The 10,034-nt window shown below is 32.8% G+C and overlaps 1 long non-coding RNA gene across 3 annotated transcripts; it reads right to left on the bottom strand.

Moving 5' to 3' along the window:
- Nucleotides 1–8,484: 8,484 nt before the first annotated feature.
- LOC129757621 (uncharacterized) lies at nucleotides 8,485–10,034 on the bottom strand. 3 transcript variants are annotated; one of them, XR_008739745.1, is made up of 5 exons: nucleotides 9,881–10,034; nucleotides 9,606–9,768; nucleotides 9,333–9,551; nucleotides 8,917–9,243; nucleotides 8,485–8,655 (listed from the first exon to the last, which is right to left on the bottom strand). It is a non-coding gene; the product is annotated as an uncharacterized LOC129757621 (long non-coding RNA). The 3 variants fall into 3 exon arrangements; XR_008739746.1 differs by having other exon boundaries at nucleotides 9,333–9,535; XR_008739747.1 differs by having other exon boundaries at nucleotides 9,606–9,830; nucleotides 9,881–9,990.

Below are 10,034 nucleotides of genomic sequence, written 5' to 3'. Positions count from 1 at the left end.
AAAATTAAAAACAAAATTCATTCAAAAATTGATATCTATTTCAAATAAATAGGGACTTTTACTTTATATTTATTTTTAAAACGTATCACCGTGTTCAAACAACTTTTTGTGATTCCTTCTACAGGTCCGTTTGGTCCGGTCAGATCCGGCTTTTCCGGAATGATATCTGGAGGATGACGTAGAATACACCTCGAAGCTCTGTGGGCCGATCTGAATCAAAAGTAAAGTATTATGTTTTATGACGAGAACCAGCATAACTAAGAAAACACTTACCATTCTTTTCCAATTTTCACATATTGGGCACGAAGCAAAACTTTCTTGCTGAACGACAAATCATCTTAATCTTAATAAAAGGGTTCGGCAAATAGTTACTTTATTCGAGATGAATTGTACCGTTTTGTTTAGCTCAATCCAAATAAACTTCACCTCGCTACGAGGTAAGATTTTTTTTTTTTACCTTTTTCTAGGTGAATTGTACTTTTTTATTCAGCTTTAATCAGATGAACTTCACCTCGCTACGAGGTAAGATTTACCTTTTTTGGATTCACCTTTTTTTCTTGGTGAATTTAACCTTTTTTCTCCAACTCGATTCAGTTAAACTTTAGTTAAACTGTTTGTGAGGTGAGTTTCACCTCGAAAGGGTAGAAGTTACGTTTTAGGCTTCCACGAGCGGTAAATTTTGCCTTTTTATTACTTTCCGTGTGAATTTCACACAACAGCATCAAATCTTCAACTATTCTCACACTTCATTGGAAGCACCGTCAATAGTGTTCGTTTAGAGCCGTGGGCAAGACATCTACCAAGTTCAGAAAAACTATTTAAATGACTAGGGAAAGAAAACAGGAACTAGATAACAAAAAAAAAAACTATCTGATGACTTTCAAAATCCAATAGCTTCCATGTGAAAGATAACAGAGTAGCGAAAAAAACACGATCCCAAGTGCATCGTTTGTTAATTATGTAAGGTACCTAGATATTTTTAAAAGAATTTGAATAGCAAAAGCAAAAGCTGGAATAACAATGTTACTCATTAAACATGCAAACCGAAATATAAAAAACTTCTAAACAAAAGAAAAACCAACAGCAGCAACCGAAACCAAAGAAAACTGAAGAGCACGATATTATAGGACAAAACAACCATCAACAAAAACCGAAACAAAATATTACATCATATCTAGAAAATCAAAAGATATAAAAATCAGTTAAAACAAAGATATCTTTCAGCGCAAAAAAAAATCATCTAAGCTTAACAATCTTCTCAAACAAAACCGCACCTTTTAAAATCGATCCCGTCACACCAAACGCTACTCAGTTTGAATGTTTGTGGGCGAAAGCGCACAAGAAAAATTTTTAGTTTTAAATTATTGAATAAAAAAAATAAAATTTTCAGTTCCAATCATCTTGAGAGAAATTTCGTCGCTTCCGAAGAGTTAAACCCCCCTTAACTCCGAGGGAGGAAGGCGAATATCGTGTTAAGAGTTATACACCAAGTAATGTGTAAATAAAAAATGAAAACATTTCGATTATCTGATGTCTGATAGAAGTTTATAAAAATCTGGGTTAGACAACTTAACATTTAAATATTGAATTGCAGGTACAAGAGTGCTAAATGTAGTAGGATAATTTTTTTCCCATTAAATTACGAGCTCGTTAAAAGTATTAGGATGAATTTTTTTATTCAACTTTCTAATATAACTCAGTTTTTTTTTCTTCCAGAGCCAGTGCGAGTTCCAGATTTTTGAAAAATATCCTTACTATAGCACATTGTAAACGATTCGATAATTTTTTGTTATTGAAGATATGAAAATAGTTTTTAAAAGTTCAAAATGTTGTAAGCTTATTAAAGATGATATTTATGTTGGAATGTTTTTAATACTTTTTTCGTGAAAACAACTGATTTCCTTCACTTTTTTTTCTTTTGTATTTTTTGTGTTTTCGTCAATTTTAAAATTGAATCAACTCACTTATTTGATTTTTCAATTCAAAAACCTATGCTTGAGGGTTCAAAATAATAAATTCTTCATTTTGTTTTCAGAGTTCATCATCTGAAATGGAACTTAAGATTGAAAATTTTTAATTCAAAATTGAAAAATGTTTATTCTTAGGCGCCATTTCTTAAACTTGTAAAATTGAATAAACTGAGAAGAAAATTTATCAAAACTCAGAATGCAGAACGCCTAACTCAGTTTACAGAAATCATAAAAGAAAACTCAGTGTTTTCAGATTGTAAATTTAAAAAATCAAAAAACTGAAAAATTAAAACTTGATGAAACAAGCCAGAAATCAAAATACAAAACTTAAAACTGGGGACTTAGAACTTTTATTTACCTTGAACTATGTATTTTTCACTTAGAGCTCTAAAATCAGAACTTTGGACACTTTGGACACCTTAGAGTCCAAAACAAAGAACTTGATAGCTCGGGAATCAGAAATCAGATTCCAGATCTGAACTTAAAACAGAAAACTTAAAACTAGGGCTCGGATTTCAGATCTCAGCCATCTGAACTCAGAACTCAAAACTCAGAACTGAGGAATAAAAACTTAAGTTTTAATTTAAGTTTAGGTTTAATTTAAGTTTCTCTACTTAGAATATGGAACTCAAATTTCAGCCCTCGAAATTCGGAGCTCAAAACGCAGAACTGAGAACTCAAAACACGAAGTTTCAATTCTGTACTCAAATTTCAAAGCTCTGAACTCAGTACTTTGAACTTCGAACTCAAAACTGAGAAGTAAGAAATCAGAACTCTAAGAATTCAAATCTCTGAACTTAAAACTAAGCACTTTGAACTCAAAATCCCGAACAAAAAACTTGGAACTTAGAACTGATAACTCTGAAATCAGAAATAAGAACACAAAACAGAAAGCCCAGAACTAGGACTTGGAACTCAGATCTCAATCAGTCAGAACTAAGAGCTCAAATCCTAGAGCTCAATACTAAGTCACAATTCAGAAATCAAAACTCAAATCAGAACTCAGAATTCAGAACTTCAATCACGGATCTCAAAACTCAGAACTCGGACCAAAAAACTCAGAGCCCAGAATCAATCACTCAAAATACAGAGCTAAGAAATCACAGAGTAACAGAAAGAGTAACAACTTAAGACTCAAAACTCAATACTTAAATCAAAGAACTCTTATCTTGGAACTTAGATCTCAGAACTCAGAACTCATATTTGAGATTTTAGATGAAAAAAGCCAGATTTCAGATTGATGATCTCAGAACTCGGGAATTAGAACTCAGAATTCCGAACTTAAAACAAAAACCCACAACTGTGGCTTGGAAATAAGATCTCAGAAATTTGAACTCAGACCTAAAAACTCAGAACTGAGAGCTCATAACTTATAGTCTCAATTAGAATTCAAAATTTAAAACACTGAACTCAGAATTCTGAACTTGAAACTCAAAACTGAGAGATGAGAAATCAGAACGTTTTACTCAGAACGAACGAAATCACAACTGTGGAATAAGAACTCAGATTTCATAACTCAGAACTCATAACTTGGAACTGAAACAGAAAACAAATCTCAGCATTCAAAATTTGAAGATCAAAACTATGATTTTGGAACTCAAAACTTAAAGTTTCAATTTAGAACTCATATTTCAAAACTCTGAACTCAGAGCTCAGAACTCTGAACTTCGAACTCAAACTGGAAAGTAAAAAATCAGAACTCTTCGAGCCCAGAACTCAAAACTCAGCACTTTTAACTCCGAACTCAGAATCCAGAATGATAAATTTGGAACTCAAAACTCACAACTCGGGAAAAAGAACACTGATTTCAGAGTTCAGAATATAAACCCAAGTACTAGTAGTCGGAACACAGATCTCAGTCAAAACTAAAAGCTCATTTCAGAGCTCTAATTTCAAAGCTCTGAACTCAGTACTCCGAACACTGAACATCGAATTCAAAACTGAAAGGTATAAAAACAGAGCTCTCTACCAAGAACTCTGAACTCAAAATTCAGCACTTTAAACTCTGAACTCAGAATCCAGAATACTCCAGTACTTGTAACTCAGAACTCAAAACTCTGGAATCAGAAATCAGAACGTAGAACTCAGAACAGAACAGAACAGAAAAGCAAGAGCTCGAAAATATCAGAAGTCAAATCTAGGAACTCAAAACCTAAAACTTAGAACTCAAAACTAAGTCCCAATTCAGAATTCAAAACTTTGAACTTGGAACTCAAAACTGAGAAGTAAGAAATCAGAACTTTTTACTCAGGACTCGGAACTCAGCTCTCAGACATCCAAACTCAGAATATGGACCCCAAACTCTAAGTTTCAATTCAGAACTCTGATTTAAAAAAAACTCTGAACTTGGAACTCAAAACTGAGAAGTAAAAAATCTGAACTACTTATCTCAAAATCCTAAACTCAAAACCCATAACTAAAAACTAAGTCTCAATTCAGAAATCTCATCTCAAAACTTTCAAATCAGAACTCAGAATCTAAAACTAAAATCACGGATCTCAAAACTCAGAACTCTGACCAAAAAACTCGAACTCAGAATCAATAACTCAGAACTCAGAGCTAAGAAATCACAACTCAGAACCCAGAACTCAAATCCGGAGCTCTAACTCTAGACTCAGAACTCAGAACTCATATTTCCGATTTTGGATGTCAGAAGTCAGATTCAAGATTTCTGATTGATAAACTCAAAGCTTGAGAATTGGAACTCAGAATTTAGAACTCAGATCTCAGAACTCAAAACACAAAATCCAGAACTAGGACTTGGAACTGAGATCTCAGAACTCTGAACTCAGACCTACAAACTCAAACTGAGAACTCAAAATTCGAAGTTTCAACTCAGTACTCAGATTTCAAAAAACTGAACTTAAAACTTTGAACTTCGAACTCAAAACTGAGAAGTAAGAATTCATAACTCTTTTCTCAAAACTCTCAAAGTACAATAACTCAAACAATTATTTTGTTAAAATTTTTTAAACTACAAGCGTTGTTATTTTACTCATTTTGGCACATTTTCCTAGAACATTTTATCTTTGTAAGACATTCCAGTTTCGAGATATAGCTAAGGAATCAAGTATCCCCAGGGATCAAGTATCCTCATTCTCCCCTACTGATTTCATTACTTTCAGTTAACCTAGAACTAGGACTCGAAATTCAGATATCAGAATTCAAAACTAGGAACTCATAATTTAGAACCTGGAACTTAAAACTAAGTGTCAATTCAGAATTCAAATCTCTGAAGTCAGAATTTGGAACTTAGATCTCGAAACTAATAGTAGTTTTGCTAAAAAAAATCAGTACTCAGAATCAATTACTCAGAGCTTAGAGTGAAGAACTCAGAACTCAGATTCCAGAGTTAAATCTCAGGACTCAAAACTCCAAACTTGGTCTCAAATCAGAACTTAAAACTCTGAACTCAGAACTTTGACTTAGATCTCGTAACTCAAAACTAAGAATTCTGGTCAAAGAACTCAGAACTCAGAATCAATAACTCAGAACTAAGAACGAAGAACTCAGATTCCAGAGTTATAGCTCAGGACTCAAAACTCAAAACTAAGTCTCGAATTCAGAACTCAAAACTCTGAACTCAGAACTTAGATCTCGTAGCTCAAAACTCAGAATTCTGGTCAAAGAACTCAGAACTCAGAATGAATAACGTGGAACTCAGAGCTAAACATTCCGAACTCAGTTCTCAGAACTTAGATTCCAGAATTAAAGCTCAGGACTCAAAATTCAATACAGAAATTATGGAACTCTAAACTCGAATCGTATAACTCAGAACTAAGAACATAAAACTCAGATCTCTTATCCCAGAACTCAAATTTCAAATTTTAGATTACAGGCTACAGATTTCAGATTGAAGTTTTCAGATTAATGAACTCTGAACTCAGAATTTAGAAATCATGTAAATTGCTCTGCCAAAAACATTCTTACAAAGAAATACCGGATCTTGAAATTGATCAGTTGTTTCTTGACGTTAAATTAAAGTTGATAAGTTACATTTAGTTTATGTTCATCGTTGAAATTTCCTTCTCTACAGAAAAATACGCTTAAAGAAAATATTAGGTATTTAAATAAAATGCAAACAATAAAAACTTAAAATAAAAACTAAGTCGGTTTCCTCGAATGTGAAATATCGAAAATAAAAAGCTGCAAAATCAATGTGAAGAGGAAAAAAACACAGAAGAGCGAGATTCACTTGAGATGAGCGTGAGAGTAACGTCGATACCTGAAGATAACCCCATTTTTGGCAACCGTTGGGGCTCCCTTCACAATCCATACATGTAGTTGTGTAAATCCGGTTGCACTACCACGATCAGAGACACTTTTTGGAGGTTAGTCCAGAAGCTAAATAAACCAGTATAATCAACAGAAACAAAAATAGAAACAAATCTTTAAATCCCACAAGTTCACCAAAACAGTTGGGTGTCGTTTAAAAACAGGACCAGTTCTATTATTCAACCAAACGCATATAGTTTAAAAACAAACAGACAAACATATACAAACAATAACAACAGAGCAAAACAAATATAAAAATAAAACAGGAAGTATCTGAAATGGCAACTGATGAAGGGAAATTAACAAAGAACTAGAGATAATCGATCGTTAGTATTATTGTAAATTGTTAGAACAAATCAAAACAGAAAACAAAAACAGAATACCATATAAAGTAATAAAAGATAAGTCAATTAAAAAATCTGTATATTTTTGTAGTAGAGTTGATTAACTGAGTGCAGCAAGAGTACTAGTGAATATTTATCGAACTAAATACTAGCAAGATAATTCTCTTGTTTAAAAAAATATAAAGGAAAAAATCTTAAAAAAAAAAACAAATGCTAAATCATGCATTATCAAGAAAAATCGTTTGTTCCATTCTAATCCAAATACAAAAAAAACTCAAACATATTTGAGCCGTTGCTAGTAGTTACGGGATAGATTCGAAGGCTCGCACTTTATTATGATACACACATACTTCCAAATTTCGATGCGCGCGGCCATGTTTGTGTGTAAGTAAGAGTGATTCAATGGTTATCATCAGAAGCAAACTTTAAAAGAAAAAGTCGTTCCAACTTAATAGCCACCCGTGTAAATACGAATGTAAATAGAAAAAAAACAAGTTTAAAAAAAAACAGAAAAAGCTAGTTCAACCAACTTGAAGCCACAATAATCTCGTATGTCTGAACTTTAAAAGCAGCATCAGCAGCAGTAGCAAAACAGAAGCATAAAACCAAACCAAATATCTAAATTTACATAACGAATAAAACAAAAAGAAAAAAAAAACTTAATAAAACAGAACAGTTATACACAGAAAAAAAACCCGTACATAACTAAGGCCCCATATATTTAGGCATTGGGGTTGGCAGATTGTTTCTCTCCTGTTTTCGGCTTGTTATGTAGTTTTAAATTTTTACATTAGAAAACAAATAGGCATACAAATAATGTTGATACGAAACAAAAAAAAACCACAAGCCAATATGAACATAAAATAAAACAAATCGTTGCAGCTGAAAACGAACAGAAGGTTATAGAACATTGAACATTTTTCGGTTGCTAAATAATAAAACAGCAATGCTTTGGATTCAGTTTTTCGTTAACGATAATTTTTAACAAATTTTATTTGGGACGAAACTTAAAAACAAAACAATTTGAGGAGCAATTTTCAATTATTGATTAAACAAAGCGAAGGGAAAAATGAAAGAAATAAACATTAACAAATAAAAAAAGAAAAACTTTACGAGGGTTAGTTAGAGTTTTGTTAAAATATTTAAAGTTGTATAGCAAAACCAAAAAAAAAAAGAAAAGAAAAAAAACCAATGTTCTTATTGAAATTGATAGATAACGATTGACAAGGTTGTGTAATTATTTGAGAGTATAACTAGCGGAGAGATCAACTTCATTTATTCGAAAAAGACAAAAAAACTAAAAAATTAATAAAACAAAAAAAATTAAACAAATGAAAAGTGTGACGAATAGTGAACAGTGAAAGATGGATATGTAAATAAAGTTTACTGCAGAAATCATTTGAAAAAAAAAGGAAACTGTTATTTGTAATCCGAAATCATAAACCAAAATTTACTCTTCTGAAACTCAATATTATTATTTTTTATTTACTTAATACATTTTTCAACCTATATATATTTACAATGTGGTTCATAATCGGTTTACTGTACATAGACTCTACAGTAAGGGAGAATAGTGAGACTTGATCCCTCTTTCTTGTTGGAAACTCGCCATTTTTTGCATCCATTTTCTGACAGCATGCACGGTAACCGAAGTTACTCTGTCCTGTATAAAAATCCATACAGTTTCGACAAAAGTGTCTCCACTTAGTTTTAACTTCGGGCGCTTTACGCAGAGCGTGAGCAAAAAGCTTTTATACATTTTGAGCTTTCAGCCAGTTAGTCGATTCTGTATAATTTGACATGAGGATGCCCATGCATTTTCAAAATGTTTATAAAAATGTAAAAATAAATGAAATTTCTCAAAATATCACAAAAAATAATTCTAGTGCGGAGAAATATAATCTTTATTGCCAATTTCAAATACGACAAGCCACCTCGGTGTCGGAATATCATTTCATATTTTTATTTCAGCAGCAAACCTCACATGGCTCAAATCGGATCTTTCAACGTCTGAAACTGATTACCGTTCATGTTGCCAACGTCAATGCCAAAAAATAACGAAGGATCTGTAAAAAGAATTTAATTTAATTCGTTTAAATTGTAAAAATTGTATTTTTTTTACAATACAAACTGATTATTGAACTGTACAATAATCAATTTGTAATGTAAAAAAAATCTCAAAAAAATTAAATTTTTTAATTAATAAAATATTTCTAAACTAAAATGACTTAGCGCTATCTATTGGAATTAAAATTGACTTAAACTTTAGGATTGTTCTAGTGTAGCTTTACAAATTTTTAAAATTTTCATGTTGCACATTGACTGACCTGAAAAATGTTATCCTTTCTTGTTACCGCTGTAGAAGATCCACATGGAAGGACCAAATATGCGTAAGCCGAAAGTTATCCAGCAGTCAACCAGAATCGTTGGGATTATAGTGAAGGCCATCGTCAGAACCAGTTTCTTCTTCCAAACTGATCGGACGAGAAGGATTATCGCGATCTTGGAAGCTTGCTCCGGCGGAACCATAATGCAATCTTGATAGTTGGAAAAGTTGTCCTGGCAAAAAGCTTACATTTGCTTTCATCCCATTTCAGTTTTCTCAAATTTTCATGCGGGATCTTGGCACTGGTTGGTATTTTCAAACGTTTATGCTGCAATTCGAAAAAAGAAACTTGAATGAATGAAAGCAAAAAAAAAAATACAAGCGTCTTATCATGGTTTGCTTCTACTAGCTGTTTACCTCGGTTTCGAACTGCTTTTTAGTTTCGTTTGGCAGCTCCAGCGGAAACCGCATCCATTTACGTAGAAAAGTAGCCAATCCCATCGGAAATCATTTCCAAATATTTTGGCGACTGTTGGCACATTTAGCTATAGCCCTTTGGCCAGAAATCAATATGCGGATGTCACTCGGAACGCCAGAAAGCTACGATATCTGATGGTTTTCTTAAACAGGAGAAATCTAACAATTAGGTTTATTAGTTGTAGTCAGAATATTGAAATTCTCGTAACTTACCAAACATTGAATATCCGGTACAACCAACACTGATCAGCTGCCTATCGACGTGAAGTTTTCCCGTCGGTCTTAGTAAATTGATTAAAGCGCCCTTTCCAAAGGGATTGATCACCGAGGCATGTTGAGCTGTTTTCTGTACTTCTAGCCACACCTTTGGGTCGCCCTATTAAGAATAGAAAATAGATGGTCGTGATATCCATCGGATGATAATCGTTGGCATCCACCCTAAAATCGAACAATTAGATACAAGAATCGTTATATGTTGAGAAATGTACCTTTTACGAGTAAACAATAAAGATTACACCAACAAAAAACGATTGAAAATAGAAACCATCACAACACACGCGGTTTGTTTTCTTGTCTTTTCCGCAAAAAAGCTCACAATTTGCTTTGAACATCCCTTCTCAACAGATTCCAACAACAGCAAAC

This window comes from Uranotaenia lowii, chromosome 3, assembly GCF_029784155.1.
Source record: "Uranotaenia lowii strain MFRU-FL chromosome 3, ASM2978415v1, whole genome shotgun sequence".
Classification (NCBI taxonomy): domain Eukaryota; kingdom Metazoa; phylum Arthropoda; class Insecta; order Diptera; family Culicidae; genus Uranotaenia; species Uranotaenia lowii.
This window is presented reverse-complemented; position numbering and strand designations above follow the sequence as displayed.